The sequence below is a fragment of the Sinohyriopsis cumingii genome, chromosome 10 (genome assembly GCF_028554795.1).
Source record: "Sinohyriopsis cumingii isolate HCF-2022 chromosome 10, ASM2855479v2, whole genome shotgun sequence".
NCBI classification, from domain to species: Eukaryota; Metazoa; Mollusca; class Bivalvia; order Unionida; family Unionidae; genus Sinohyriopsis; species Sinohyriopsis cumingii.
In genome coordinates this window covers 65386371-65404133 of record NC_142970.1, presented here as the reverse complement: position 1 = coordinate 65404133, position 17763 = coordinate 65386371, and the positions used below count along the sequence as shown (strand labels likewise).

Genomic DNA, 17763 nt, shown 5'->3' with positions numbered 1-17763 from the left:
AAGTTCGTCATATGTTTTAATAAATTTCGAAAAAGCATTTGTTTCATTGGTATTGCCAATCATAGATACAATGTTAGATTGTTTTGAAAAACAAACAAAATCAGACGTTCTAGGTGTGTTTGAAGTGTGTAACAAGGAATATCTGAACAAGACATAAACGTGATAAAATACAAACATAAAAATAAGAGAAAAGGGTAGACTTCGTCGGAGTTGTTTTGTAATGATAATGCTCTATTCAATTATGTAGTAAATGAAGATGGTTCTTCGCTTTCGGATGGAAAATGTTCAAATTAGTTTGAAATAAAACCAACTTTTATAGTAATTTTCAATGTTCTGACATCTATTGAACTTCAAATGAACAAGCTGAACAGAAACAGTGACAACAATGCACAACAACGTTTTGGGAACCCAGCGTTACGTTTCTGTTTCTAATTAAGAGACCAAGCTAAATTGTATTAATTGGTGGCCACAGTCTTTGGTCGCACTGTGTCTTGAATTTGATAGTGATTTAATGTTTATTTGCGATTTATTTTTATAAAGTGGCAAACGTTAATGTGGTTTCGCTTTATAGCATGTGAACCTACTTTTGGTTCAAAATATTTGTTTTCTATGAATACGATAGGAAAGGCTAAATGGATTCGTTATTGCTTTACTAAAATACTATTGAAACCATTAACCATATTCATTGTCGTAAAGACATTGATCATCTTCATGTAACTCTTGATCCGTCTTAATTAGTGTAAAAATGAAAGAAAGCGGTGGCGAAATGTTTAACCCGATATCTAAAATTCTTGACTACTTTGACGATATATATACATACATACATACATACATACATATATATATATATATATATATATATATATATATATATATATATATATATATATATATACAGTAATTAGTAAAGATTAAATTGAAAATTGGAAAAGCAATGCAAGTGTGTAAAAATGATGGTCGGATATGTTAGCACCTACCTCTGTGGTGACGAACGATGGCAGTTACGTCTAGACAGACCTTAAAAATAGCCGTTAAAACCTGCTTTTAAACAAACGCAGACAATAACTAGCTACTGAGGAAACAGAACAATACGTTTGATTGGCTGTTGTGGGACACTGACCAATGTTCATTTCTTACATTTTGCTGATTCAAGATAGCACGTGTCTATACAAATAAGATCATGATGTCGCAGTCTGCAGAAATAAAGACGCTCTCAGTTACCTGTTTAATCAAGCGAAAACACTCAGTGAGGATTATAATATTTGTAATTAGCAAGCACAGGTGACACCTAGTATACATATTCTAAGCTTCAGTAGGTAAAAAAAACAATTTGGAGTTCCCTGTTATTTAAAATATATGAAAGTAAACACATGACCAATGAACTACTGGCACCAAGAATCTGAGAAGCTTGATTGCAGAAGCTAATATTGGGTTGCCTTTACTTGCTGGGCATTGTTACTTAGGCCCTGGATTGTTATTTATTAAGCATTAAAATGGAAAAGCTCGGTCTGCACAGCATACATTATATAATTCGATAGTTTATGTAAATGATGTAACAATTTTATCTCAAAAGTAGAAATAAGACTTTGCAACGTACGAACAATAGCTAAAGGTACAAAAAACTATATCAACGAAAGAATAGACGCTATCCTAAAATGTAATGTCAGGAAGTATTTGCAAAAGGTTAAAAATGAAAAAGCACAGAGAATTGTATGTTCAGCAGATCTCGAGAGCAGTTTTACAGACAACACTAAAAACAAAAATTTGCTTGTTTTGTTGTTTACTTGTTTGTGTTTTTATGCTTGTTTATTTTTCTAGTTTACCTGTTTGCATACGTCCTTTTATATCTGTTCATTGTTGGCATTGATAATTAAATCAATTTGTTCTCTGAGTGTTCCTTTTCATATTTTGGTGCACTTTTGCTTTTGCTCTGTGTATCAGAGTATTTAGATTTCGTCGTCCTACCACATATATTTATCATGCTTCAAAAGTGGTTTCCGATATAAAATAGCAAGCCAGAGACAGATAAATGGAAACAAGAACTCAGATAGCCAATACAAATTATAAACTGAACCCTATCTTATCTCACCATTAAGAGGTTAGTGCTAGGACTGGTCAGCCTGGTGTGTGTGTGTGTGTGTGTGTGTGTGTGTGACTAGGATTTTAACGTAGCTTTAACAATTTTCAGTCATATCGCTACGATGTCTGTAGTGTGGCAGTTTATAATGATGTCTAACATTGGGGCATCATGCCGCAGACATTAGCATGATGTCGCACCCAGTCACTTTATCCTGACACCAGGCCGACCAGTCATAACACTACCCTCTTAATGCTGGGCGCCTAGCGAGGCAGTTGTTAGTACCATTTTTGTAAGTCTTTGATCTGACTCGGACGGGGTTCGAAGCCACGACATCCCGCTTTCCGAGGCGGACGCTCTAACTAGCGATATGATTATAAAATTGTTAAAGCTACTTTAAAAATCAAAATCACACACACACACACACACACACAGGAACCCTATCTTAAAACACACAAATACCCCCCTAAAAACACAAAGACGACTAATAAATACTATTTTCATCCCACCTCTGTTATTTCAATGCCAGACGTGGGCATCAAACAAAAATCATGTCGCAAAAGACCACCACGTGTGAAACTAAATGCTTGAGAAAAACGGTAAACAAGACCAAAAAGGATCGGGTAAGGAACGAAATGATCGGATAAATGGTGGAACAACACCTGTCATAGACTACATTAAGACACAAACAATTAAATGATTTAAACATCTTATCAGAATGAACCTCCAGCAAACCACAGCTCAAGCGTCCAAAATAAAAACGATCAGGCTTTATAAAACAAGGAAGACCAAGGGAAAGACGGATATATGGAGGAGCGGAGACACTACTAAAAACAATACGACAACAAGCCATTTCTCACTCTCTGCTCTAGACCTGAAGCTCTCGCTACAACGCTTAACTGCACAAACAATATGACAAGACAAGACAAGAAAATAATTATTCACGGAACAACCACAATCACACGTGATATTATATGCACAAGCCGTACATCATTTGTATTTTGTTTCTCGTTTTTCCATCTCTTCTATTTTCGTCTCTCTTTAGTGATTGTCAATGTGCCTAAGCATCAGACATTGGTAGTATTTTAAAACAGTTGAAAAAACTGTTAACATAATTAATGATTGTTAGTCTCTTTGAACTGTCATATTTGTGTTTTCAAGAGTCAAACCTTCATTATAACGTAGTCAGTAGTAGCTGAAGGTGGTTGGGGGTACATCTTCAAAAGAGGTGGGTGTGGTCTCATGAATTATCTTACTACTCACATATATTGATTTATACATACAAGGTGTACATTTTCTAACGTCCACGTCGACAACAGCTACTGCACAGGTTTGCAGCGTAAGCTCTCTTATTTCTTATCGCCGACCAATTAAAGATCGTACTTACGCCTTGAAAATAAACATTTATGGATTTTTGTAAAGCGAAATAATATATGTAATCTGCCCTCCGATGGTACAGTGTTTCACCCACGAGATGAAATCTGTATTCTATTAACTCGGAGCACGGGCAGTTTCTTTTTATTTTATTCTCAAACTTGTGTGCTAGCTAACTCATACAACGGACTGAGGTAGCATATTTCTTGCAGTAATGTCAGCTGTTTACCATTTATGTTCTGCCGTGTTTTGTGTACATTCGCACATAATCTATGAATAGTAATATAATTATCTCTTCTGATTAAAGGTAAGAAGGCACGCACACGGAAAAGGAATGGGAAAAATGAAATTGTTTTCGGATATAGGTTTTCTTAGTGTTATATAATGTTATAGGCGTTTATTGCAGAAAAAGTTCCCAGGTGGAATAAATATTGAAAAGACACTTTGTAAATTTTTAGTAATTTTATAATGAAAACAAATATTTCTCTCTTGGTAAAATCCATTAATCATCTATCTATCTATCTATCTATCTATCTATCTATCTATATATATATATATATATATATATATATATATATATATATATATATATATATATATATATATATATATATATATATATATATATATATATATATATATATATATATATAATCTGTGTGTATGTGTGTGGGTGAAACAGTCCTAACACTAATCTCTTAATACTGAGTGCTAAGCCAGGTAGCTGCTAGTACAATTTGTACAAGTCTCTGACATGACTCGGCCGGGGTTCAAACCCGTGGCCTCCTGCATCCGAGCCCGACACTCTAATCACTTAGGCCACCGGAGCGGTCTCAAGGAAGGTAGACACTGGCATATAATCTTTCAGTTAACTCAGTTTTCAATAAAATAATACAATATGATGGCCTAGATATGCATCGGTAAAGAAGACAGAAATATCTCCAACTGCTTAAACTCGGTTATGATGATCCAATCATCGATCTCTACATTTTAACGTTACCCCCCGACATACATACATACATACATACATACATACATACTTGTTTATTTGCTTACTCAAGATCACATTGTGTGGAAACTTTGATGATGCTTCATGTATACGCATATCTTCTTATAAGTAATTGGTATTTAAGAGCACCCGTGATAATGTGAATAGGTATTATCCAATATTACGACTATAGATCCAATTCTGGACACACAAAATCTGCCCCTCTGTTGTTTGACCATTACGCAACGGCCTATCCACGGTCAACGACCCATCCATGGTAAATTCAAAGGTAGTTATGCAAGAAGGTCGATCAGGTAGGGACTCCTCTGTTTGTTTTGCAATCAGTCAGTGATGTCACGACCGGCTTGAAAGCAATCTCGGGGTTTTTGGGGACCGGAAGCCATATATTAGCAAGTAAATGATAAATTATTCCAGTTTCAAAGAGACCAGATCGTATCCTATCAATGCTCAGATATTCAAATCTAGGGCGGAGTCTCGATAAGCAACCGCTTATATTTGGCCTAAATCCATGTTTCAATCATTACAAGTGTGAACCTCGCCAAGGATGGATCATATAGACGTTGGCAGGCATTAGACTGTACTCCGATCCGGAAGTACCAGGAGATCACGTAGTCAAAGGTACCTGAAGTACCAAAAGAGAAACAAGAGGCGGACAGGGATTGACAGATGAGTAAAAGAGAACACTGATAGAAAACACTTTCACTTTAAGACCTGTAATTTTAAATGATAAAATATCAATTGGCAACTGTGAATATGTCATAATTTTTTATTTGTTCAAAATAAATTGCGACTGAGAAATGTGTCGATGAAATTACTGAATAAATTTGATATATTTTATCAAATTGTTATACCTTTCACCATGAGATATTTTTACAACTAGACCGTCGGCATTGCTGACTTGGGGCTCGGAGCTATTTAAATTTGAATTTTCCACCTCCGGTATTAGAAATATTACTGTAGGAGGAACGTGACACTCAGAAAAAAAGAAATGTGAACAGATTCAAAAAGATGTATAATTATAAAGGAGAACGATGATAAAAGAAAATTAAAGAAAAACGACGTCAGGATAAACCGACGGTTTTGTGGTTGTATTTATATTTTTGTATTATATAATAACTACAAAGAAAGTAATCGAAGATCTTTTTTATCTCTAAATATTTATCCGTCATAAATATAACAAACGATATGAAAACAAATTTTCAAAATCATCGAAAACACGAGTCTTTACTCTGAAACAAGGTGGTATTGAATGAAATAATTATCTTAATAAAAACATAATAAAGTATGTTGACCATGTATAGAAAGTGGAATTTCCGCTTTAAAACAAAACTATAAAAACACTTTTAGCAGACTAAAGTAAGTCAAACGTACAAGCCTTCAGAATTCTACTATTTACCGCTAGTCATTGTGTTAAGCCTGGCATGATCCAAACTTTTCTCTCGCTCATACTTCGAAAGCTCGATGGCATAGATTTTTAATTATCGTTTACATTTATGTTTCCTTAGCAACATAACCTTCAATTTAATCTGGTTAAATCACTTTAAGTTTGTTCTTCCAGAACTATGAATAGTATACTTAAAATCATTGTGAAGAAAACCACTTGCATACTGTAAACAATAAGCTCAAATAAGAATATAAAGGAAAGCGAAAATAAAGTATAATTCAAATAAAATCATATGACGTTCAAGATCACGTCGAGTCTCGTAATAAATCATGTGATAACATATAAGCTACGATGCATGTGCAGAAATCATGTGACATTTACTACTTCCAGTTTTCCAGCGCCTGCATAATGTCTTCTATGCAAGGCACTTTTAATTTTCGGGCCACTAACACCACGATTTTTGGATGTAGGTGTAGCCGATATCCATTTTGTCAAGTCAATGGATGGTACGCTTGTGCATGGGACCACATGATTGCTAGAAAAGGAAATAAAGTATTTCTTTAGGGATGACAGTTTTTTGAACAGCCGATTGAATTATAGTTGCTGTTATGTCTTGCATCCAAAACTATTAAAGTCGTGGACCATGAAATGAGTACTAATTTAGGCATTCAAAATGTCATTTTGAAACGATTGTATTTCTGCCAAAAAGTGCCATTAAGAACAGTATTTAAGTTGAAAGCTGTTTAGTGAACCGTAAAACCTTAGAATTTTACCATTCATTCTTACACGATTAAAATTAGGTACATCGGCTATCACGAATGAATTAGGCCAATATCAAGCAGACGCGAATAATACACATCACATGAAACTAGTTTACCCGATGTAGGCTTAAATGAATATTCAGGTGTAAAGGCTTTGCTGGAAAGTCATTATGATTGACTTATATCGAAAGTGAAACCATCAGCATGAGAAAATTTCATTACCAAAGTATTGTGAGCTGGGCGTGACGACTGACAACATTACTGACATAATTGACAAAAGGTTAAGCTAGTAAAAATTACATGATTAACGTTAATGGCTTAACTTTCAAACGTTTAGATAGTGATAATACGTCATTGACGTTACTTAACGTTTAAAACGAAAGCTAAAGCTATCAAATCATTTCCCTGATTATCTGTTCCATTTTAATATTTTACTTGTATATATACTCTTTGAGAAACGTTTCCTAAGGGAAATAATTCCTAGTCATTTTTGAAAGAGTTTAAATAACTCTCCTTTAAGCTTCTCATTTTAAGTACTATGAAGGATTTAATGCTTAAAAATGAGCAATAAAAATGTATCGCAAATATTAATCAGTAATGTTTCAAAACCTTTAATCAACACCTATTTTTTACAAATAAAATAGGTCGGCCCGTTACGCACGTGTACTGTTTGCAACATTGTTACCTCTACATATAACCTACTTTAAGATAAAGCACTAATATTTATTACGTTGGAGCACAGTTGCATGCTGACGCTTTAAGATCGACCTTTTTATTCAAAATTCTTTGAAGTGAAAGTAGTGAATATATAAAATATTGAAACTGACATTAGATTCAGGACTTTCGTGCTTATTACGAAATCGGGAAGCATCCCGCTGTTTAGCATATCATGGTATCTTACAGGCATGTTTCTAGTAAGTATGACACATGGCATATACTTATTTGTGTTCCTTGTAAAGTTTTTGCAATGATTTTCAAACAGCTTAAAATTATTTCAGGTTGGCTGGTAAATAATGAGATAGGTTAGGGGGGTAAGTTATTTTGTAAACTAACCTTACGTGTTCAAAAAGAAGGCATCTTTTCGTATCTTTATCAAACCAATGATGGCTCATAGAATCGCTGATAGCGACATTTTTCTGATCTCATCCTGTTGCTCTGTAATAAACAAAGAAACATGTAAAACATAACTCAGAATATCCGGGTGTAAATTTAGAAAGTTAAGGAATAAAAAATGTATTTTATAAAGTAGCCTACCTGTAAAAATGTATATAAAATTGTTTGAAACTGGCTACATCATAGATTATTTGTTTGAAACGGGCTACATGATATATTGTTTGAAATGGGTTATGTGGTATATTATGTTGATTGAAAAGGGCAATGTAATATATTATGTTAATTAAATTGGGCTATGTGGTATAATGTGTTGACTGAAATGATCTATGTGAAATATTATGTTGATTGAGATGGGCTACGTGACATATTATACTTTTTAAAATTGCTGTGTGATAATGTGATATAATCTGACTGAATTTGACTATGTGATATATTAGGTTGATTGAAATGGGCTATGTACCATATTTTGTTGACTGAAGTGGGTTATGTGATATATAATGTAGGTAGATTGGGCTATGTGACATATGATATTGATAGAAATGGCTGTGTTACATAATATGTTGATTAAAGCGGGCTATCTGATATAATTAAGATTTGATATAATAGGTTGATTGAAATGGGCTATGTGATATATTATGTTGATTGCAATGGGCTATATGGTATATAATGTCGATTGATTTGGTTTATATGGTATATTATGTTGATAGAAATGAGCTATGTGATATATTAGGTTTATTGAAATTTGTTATGTGATATATAATGTCGATTGATTTGGGCTATATGGTATATTATGTTGATTGAAATGAGCTATGTGATATATTAGGTTGATTGAAATGAGCTATGTGATACATTATGTTGACTGAAATGGCTACGTGGTATATTACGTTGTCTGAAATGGGCTATATGGTATATTATGTTGACTGAAATGACCTATGTGATATATTTTGTTGATTGAAATGGGCTATGTGATATATAATGTCGATTGATTTGGGCTATATGGTATATTATGTTGATTGAAATGAGCTATGTGATATATTATGCTGATTGAAATGGGCTATATGGTATATTATGTTGATTGAAATGAGCTATATGGTACATTATGTTGACTGAAATGAGCTATGTGATTTATTATGTTAATTGAAATGGGCTATGTGATATATTATGTTGATTGAAATGGGTTATGTGATATATTATGTTGATTGAAATGAGCTATGTGATATATTATGTTGACTGAAATGGGCTATGTGATATATTATGTTGATTGAAATGGGCTATATGGAATATTATGCTGATTGAACTGGGCTATATGGTATTTTATGTTAATTGAAATGGGCTATATGGTACATTATGTTGACTGAAATGAGCTATGTGAAATATTATGTTAATTGAAATGGGTTATGTGATATATTATGTTGATTGAAATGAGCTGTGATATATTATGTTGATTGAAATGAGCTATATGGTATATTATGTTGATTGAAATGGGGTATATGGTATATAATGTCAATTGATTTGAGCTATATGGTATATAATATTGATTGAAATGGGCTATATTATGTTGATTGAAATGGGCTATGTGGTATGATGTGATGACAGAAATGATCTATGTGAAATATTATGTTAATTGAAATGGGTTATGTGATATATTATGTTGATTGAAATGAGCTATGTGATATATTATGTTGACTGGAATGGGCTATATGGTATATTACGTTGATTGAAATGAGCTATGCGATATATTATGTTGATTGAAATGAGCTGTGATATTTATTATGTTGTTTGAAATAGGCTATGTGATTTATTATGCTGTTTGTAACGGGCTATGTGATATAGTATTTTTTTGAAATAAATTGGCTATGTAATATATTGTTTTGTTTGAAATGTGCTATGTGATATATTATGTTGATTGAAATGGGCTATATGGTATATTACGTTGATTGAAATGAGCTATGCGATATATTATGTTGATTGAAATGAGCTGTGATATTTATTATGTTGTTTGAAATAGGCTATGTGATTTATTATGCTGTTTGTAACGGGCTATGTGATATAGTATTTTTTTGAAATAAATTGGCTATGTAATATATTGTTTTGTTTGAAATGTGCTATGTGATATATTATGTTGATTGAAATGGGCTATGTGATATATTATGTTGATTGAAATGGGCTATGTGATATATTATGTTGATTGAAATGGGCTATATGATATATTAGATTCTTTAAAATTGACTACGTGACCTATTATGATATTTTGCAAGTGTCTGTTTGTAAAGAAAGCTCGGGCATTCAGGCTTGTTTTGAATGATTAAATTATTTGCATCAGTAGGTGGCTATTTTCTCTTAACAGTGTGTGCGTGTGTGTGTGTGTGTGTGTGTGTGTGTGTGTGTGTGTGTGATCGAGATTTGTTAACATAGGATTCAATTATAAACGATAAGGATGGGAAACAGTGAATGTTTGGTTGATTGGTTTCTACAAGTGAGTACCTGAGAAAAACAAAGATATGGAAAACAACGGAAACTCTTGTGAAGACGATGTTCGTATGTGTGTGTGTGTGTGCATTTGTGTATGCATTGTGGAAGTAAAAGATGCATTATTATTATTATTATTATTATTATTAGTAGTAGTAGTAGTAGTAGTAGAATAGTATTGCTACTAGTACTAATATTTTTCCCAACTGGAAATCATTGAAATACCAATAGGAGTCTCCTTCCTTGAGGTTCTGGAATTCTCTTCCCAAGATGCAACTCAGAATTGGTCTGGCATTGGATCCGTTAAGCCATTTTTCAGTGAGCAATCCCGTTAAATGGTCAATGTCGCGGCGGTCACTGAAAGAGTAAATTACCTATCATGCTTCTCCTACTAAAATGTATACAAATATAAAACTCTTGTTAAAACTTTATATAGATTTTGATGAACATTGTAGAATATTTACTCAACATGTTTTTCCCAATGAGGGCGAAAAGAGAAAGGCATAGTGACAGGACGATAAATCTGTAATGGTTAATAGGTGTAAGTCACCAGGTCTTGAACAACAAAAAACAACAGAGACATGTATTATTGAGCAATAATTTATACATGGTCACTAGCACATGCACTACTTAGGAGGCTAGCATTGCTATAATTTGTACAAGGTTAGCAGTACATGTACAATTTAGCTAGCTAACATTGCTATAATCTGTACAAGGTCAGCAGTACGTGTACAATATAGCTGGCTAAAATCGCTATAATTTGTACAAGGTCAGCAGTACGTGTACAATATAGCTAGCTAACATTGCTATAATTTGTACAAGGTCAGCAGTACGTGTACAATATAGCTAGCTAACATTGCTATAATTTGCACAAGGTTAGCAGTACATGTACAATTTAGCTAGCTAACGTTGTTATAATTTGTACAAGGTTAGCAGTACGTGTACAATATAGGTAGCTAAAATCGCTATAATTTGTAAGGTTTCATGGCATTCAGGACGTATAAAAAAACAGAAGGTAATATTTATATGTCGCTAAATACCGAAAGCCGTTGGTTTGGTTTGGTATTTTACGGCACAGCAAAGCACAAAGGCTACTTTTCGCTAAGGCAATTGGAGTAAAGTATCTTGTCCAGCGGCATTACGCAGTATACTGGCTGAGCCTGAATGGGAAACAATAGAAAAGCGGTATTATTAGCTATTACGATTTTAAAAAAATGCAACATAATTTATAATCATTCATTTCATTGGAGGTATATCTTAAAGAACCAGTAAATGTAATATGATTTTAATACATATTCCGTCGATCATTTGCAGTAACATTTACAAAAGCAAACTTTCGATACTTGAAATGTTTGCGCCCTAGGTGAATATGGTTGACTTTGGAACATGAGCGTGGGATCAAATCCACAAAATGCTTTGAAATATGAAATCGTGGGATCGAATCCTCACAATGCTCGGAAATCCGATGGAATCCACACAGTGCTTTGAAACAAAATCGTATTATCCAATGTACACGATACTCTGAAACATGAAATTGTGGGATCGAATTCACATAATTATCGGAAATTTGAAATCGTGGTATCCAATCCACACAATGCTCACGAAACAATTAACAACAATAAGAACTATGGCGACATCAACAATAACTACAACAATTGTCTCTCATCAACCTTATCAGGCTAAAAGATAAGAACATCATATCGACATATATTTCTCATTCATTGGTTAAGAACGTCAAGTACATTTACAAACCATTTAAAATTTTAATAAACAATATATTTTTAGTTTTACGATTATTTATATTTCCCACTTGTTTTAGCCTTCATAATTATTTAAGCGACACATATGTTTCATTCTTGTCACAGTGTTCAAGGTTTTGTCAAAACCATTTGCCTGAGGCAGTTTCATATACTCTCTTGAAATTTCATGGTGATGTTCATCTGTAGCAGTGGTACTTTCTCTTCACGCTACATCTATACATTGAGTCTTTTAATTTAAATCTACTTCTCTGAAATAGTTTATGTACAGTAATGCAATTCGATGGGTATATTTATTTTGAGGAATGGTACTAACCACTAACGCAGGTCACGATGATTTACTTTTCGCGTTCGTTGATAAGATTTGCATTTAATTTACCTTTGCTGTCAGCCATTGTTGCAGAAAGTGTCATCAAACCAAACGACTGCATTTATTTCGCCGACTAATATTCTGAACTTAAAAACTAAATCACAGTGAAATACTTTTCCCGTTTTAGTTGTTGTATTGTGCGGTCTTTTTAATAATGCAGCGATAAGGCAGAGAAAGCACATTTCAAATATGTAACAGCATCACATGTATTGAAATATCGACAGTTTAAATTAAATCAGTTCAATAATCAATTGCTAATAGTATAAAACATACTCGAGCGTAAATTTGACGGAGCAGTTTCACTGACCCAGGGCTATGATCCACAAGACTGTCCAAGCCCGCAGTTAAGTACGATAGCCCACAGTAGACTCGATAGTTGCAATATGGCGGCCCACGATGGTCTCGTTCCCTGTTAATGTTCAGTGCGGCAAGATCAAAACTCGCACCAGTAGAGTACTGAAAAAGTCTATTTCTGGCCGAATCTTCTATTATTCTGTAATTGAGTTATTATTTTATTATTATTATTATTATTACCTAAACCTCTTATATTTGTGTCATTTTGGATGGTCTGGATACATTCCTACTACTACAATACGTACTACAACTATTACCACTACGATGAATACTACTACTTCTTCTGGTACTATATTCCTACTGTTGGTACAACCACTACTAACATTGGTGCTACTATTACTGCTACCAATAATACTTTTACTACAATTGGCAGCACTCACACTGCCATCGGTACTTCGATTACTATTGGTGCTACTACTACTTCTTTTTTAATGCTAATCTTTCTACTACTATTTGTACTACTGCTTCAGGTACTACTACTATTACTACTATTGACACTACAACAACTACTACTATTGGTACTCCTACTGCTACTATTGGCACCATTATTACCACGACTATTGGTACTACTATTACTGTTGGTACCACTACCACTAATACTACTGGTACTAATACTCCATATATATCACTAATGCTACTACTATTTATATTACTAATACTACTATTTATACTATTACTTCTGGTACTACTACTATTTGTATTACTACTACTGGTAATACTATAATTTGTATTACTACTACTACTATTTATATTACTACTACTGGTCCTACTACTATGTGCATTATTACTACTGGTAATACTACTATTTATATTACTACTACTACTATTTACATGCTACTTCTGTTACTACTACTGTTTATATTGCAAATACTGGTAATACTAATATTGATAGTACTACTACTATTTCTATTACAACTACTACTGGCACTTCTAAGAATATTTATATTACTACTACTGGTACAAATACTATTTGTATTACTACTCCTGGTACTACTACTATTCGTATTACTACTACTGGTAATAATACTGTCTGTATTACTGCTGCTACTATTTATATTAATACTACTACTATTTATATTACTACTTCTGATACTACTACTAATTATAATACTACTTCTGGTACTACTACTATTTATATTACTACTACTGGTACTACTATTTATATTACTACTTCTGATACTACTACTATTTATATTACTACTTCTAATACTACTACTATTTATATTACTACTACTGGTACTACTATTTATATTACTACTACTGGTACTACTATTTATATTACTACTACTGGTACTACTATTTATATTACTACTACTGGTACTACTATTTATATTACTACTACTATTTATATTACTACTTCTAATACTACTACTATTTATATTACTACTTCTGGTACTACAACCATTTATATTACTACTTCTAATACTACTACTATTTATATTACTACTTCTGATACTACTACTATTTATATTACTACTTCTGGTACTACTACTATTTATATTGCTACGACTGGTACTACTACCAGTTATATTGCTAATATTGGTAATACTAATACCAATATTGATGCTACTACTACTACTACTTCTACTACAACTACTACTGGTACTTTTAAGAATATTTATATTGCTCCTAATGTTGCTACTATCAAAATATGTATTACTACTAATGTTACTACCATCAATATGTATATTACTGCTACTGTTACTACTATCAATATTTATATTACTACTACTGTTACTAATATCAATATTTATATTACTGCTACTGTTACTACTATCACTATTTATATTACTGCTACTGGTGCTACTACTATTAATTATATCACTGTAACAGAGCAAAGGTTATTGCTCTGACAATCTGGCAATACTGGGAAAGGTAGGGTTCAATTACACGTCTTTCATCTACAGGGACTGACATTTTGGTTTGATGACAGTTAGGAGGACGACTAGGTGCTGTCTGAAGCAGATAGCTGATCAAAATGACCGAGCGAGCGGGCGTGTGTGTGATTTGGATTTCTAACGTAGCTTTAACATCGTTTCAATCATATAACTACGATGTCTGCAGTGTGGCAGTTTATAGTGACGTCTAGCACTGGATCATCATGCCGCAGACATATAGCATGATGTGCCGTTCAGTCACATTATCCTGACACCAGGCCGACCAGTCCTATATATATATATATATATATATATATATATATATATATATATATATATATATATATATATATATATATATGAAGGACTGTTCGGCCTGGTGTCAGGATAATATGACTGAGCGGGACATCATGCTACATATACTTTACACGAATGCAGTTCACGAAAAGAGGACAGAAGGAAGGAACTTTAAAGGATCGAATTCAGTTTGCGTGGGTACAAAGGAAAAGCAAACTAATCTTGTCTTAAGGTGTAAGAAAACTATGTATGTATGTATGTATGTATGTATGCATGTATGTATACATATATATGTATGTATGTATGTATGGATGGATGGATGGATGGATAGATGGATGGATGTATTTATGTCTGTGTGTGTGTGTGTGTGCGGGCGTGCGGGTGTTCTAGAGTGCGGGCGGGCGGGCGGGAGGGCTTGCGTATGTATGTATGTATGTATGTATGTGTGTATAGATGCATGTAGGTAGGTAGGGGCGTACGTAGGTAGGTAGGTACGTAGGTATGGATGGATGGATGTATTGATGAATGTATGGACGTACAGTATGTATTGTTGAATGTATGGTTGGATGGATTCATGGAATGATGGATGATAAAATTACAGTATTCTTTTTGGCAAAGCAGTTTACAAATGACAATAGTAAAATGCTCCTAGCTGGGTCAATGTGGGGAATAACATAACGCCGTATTGTGCAAAGCTTTATGTCCAATTTTAAAAACACTTTTTACAGCGTGCAAGGTGAATTAACACCTTAAGACAAGTTTCATTTTATTGATGGTCTGTACGCACCCTAAATAAATTCGATCCTTTAACGTTTCATAATATAGCCTATTTTCATGATCGTCGCTGAAACTAAATATACGTCGATTAAGAAAAAGTTGCGAATTTCAACGCCCACGGCCGAGTTCAAGGTCACCTTTGCAATAATAATTTGTCTCGTCATATATATTTGTATTCTAACAAAAGAACCAGTCGAATGATATAGTTTGCTTTACCAGCCTCTGTAAATGCCAACAGGCTCGAATGATAGAACACGCTTTGCCATAGATTTCTGACTTTATACATCTTTCCACAATAATTTTATTCACGTGACAACAGGATGCAAGTCACAGGATGCAAGTCACAGGTAGCCTGTCACAGGCTGTTGGCAATTTAAAACATTTTGCGATTCTATTCCTTTGAAAATCTTGACAATGTAAATAAAAGATGGACAGCTCATTTACAATTTTGATATAGATGATTGAAAATATTTTCCATTCATAATTTTTAACTTCATGGTTAACGCCGAACATACAGATTGACGGACATTGTCCGCCAGAAGTCATAGTCTTTCTTGAGACAAAGCGATTAAATTACGCATCCGCCAATTAAAGGAATATACATACATACAAGCATACATACAAACATGGAAGCATTGCATACATACATACATACATACATACATACATACATGCATACATACATACGCACATAGATGTTTTTTACTCAGACAAAGCTAAACGTGTACGGTAACGAATATTTCAAATTACTAAGAGCTTACACACACGCGAAGTGAATTTAATCGTTCAATGATTGTTGTGTTTCGTTATGAATTATGTTTGCGATCTTTGTTGAAAGTAAATATAGGTCGAGTTATCAAAGTCAGTATTTTTTGCACCGAATTCCAAGTCTGAAATACAGTAACACACCTCATCAACCATTACATATCTTGGACCTCAAATGAATTTTCCCTCTGTATTCCTACCGCTCCAATGAACTAGTGGTTAGAGCGTCCGCTTCGGTATTTACTTTCTGGCTAGTATATGGATATGTGCTTCGTTATTTACTTTCTGGCTAGTATATGGATATGTGCTTCGTTATTTAGTTTCTGGCTAGTATATGGATATGTGCTTCGTTATTTAGTTTCTGGCTAGTATATGGATATGTGCTTCGTTATTTAGTTTCTGGCTAGTATATGGATATGTGCTTCGTTATTTAGTTTCTGGCTAGTATATGGATATGAGCTTCGTTATTTACTTTCTGGCTAGTATATGGATATGTGCTTCGTTATTTACTTTCTGGCTAGTATATGGATATGTGCTTCGTTATTTAGTTTTCTGGCTAGTATATGGATATGTGCTTCGTTATTTAGTTTTCTGACTAGTATATCTACATATGTATCGGTAACTAGTTTTCTGACTGGTGCATGGATACGTGTATCGGTATCTAGTTTTCTGGCTAGCACATGAAAATGTGTATTGGTATCTAGTTTTCTGGCTAGCACATGAAAATGTGTATTGGTATCTAGTTTTCTGACTAGTACATGGATATGTGTATCGGTATCTAGTTTTCTGACTAGTACAAGGACATGTGTATTGGTATCTAGATTTCTGGCTAGCACATGGACGTGTGTATCGGTATCTACTTTTTTACAAGTACATGGACATATGTATCGGTATCTAGTTTTCTGACTTGTACATGGATATGTGTATTGATATCTAGTTTTCTGACTGGTACATGGATATGTGAATTGATGTCTAGTTTTCTGGCTAGTACATGGATATGTGTATCGGTAACTAGTTTTCTGACTAGTACATTGATATGTGTATCGGTAACTAGTTTTCTGACTAGTACATTGATAAATGTATTGGTATCTAGTTTTCTGGCTAGCACCTGGACGTGAGTATCGGTATCTACTTTTTTACAAGTACATGGACATATGTATCGGTATCTAGTTTTCTGACTTAAGTAAAATAAATACGCAAGATGATAGAATGTAGCTTGCTTGTTTGCCTCAGTCACGACTTTTATATTCCTCAGGCAATTTAACATGAACAAAGGAAGAAGACACACACACAATCATATATATATATATATATATATATATATATATATATATATATATATATATATATATATATATATATATAAATATATATTTATA

At 33.5% G+C, this 17763-nt stretch overlaps 1 protein-coding gene across 1 annotated transcript in view; it reads right to left on the bottom strand.

Moving 5' to 3' along the window:
- The window catches only part of LOC149790288 (salivary peroxidase/catechol oxidase-like), a 36890-nt gene extending 35903 nt beyond the window's left edge, over nucleotides 1-987 (bottom strand). The window contains exon 1 of the mRNA XM_089973441.1: nucleotides 978-987. The gene's annotated coding sequence lies outside the window, so the exon portion shown is untranslated. The remainder of the gene's footprint in view (nucleotides 1-977) is intronic.
- Between the last annotated feature and the right edge of the window lie 16776 nt (nucleotides 988-17763).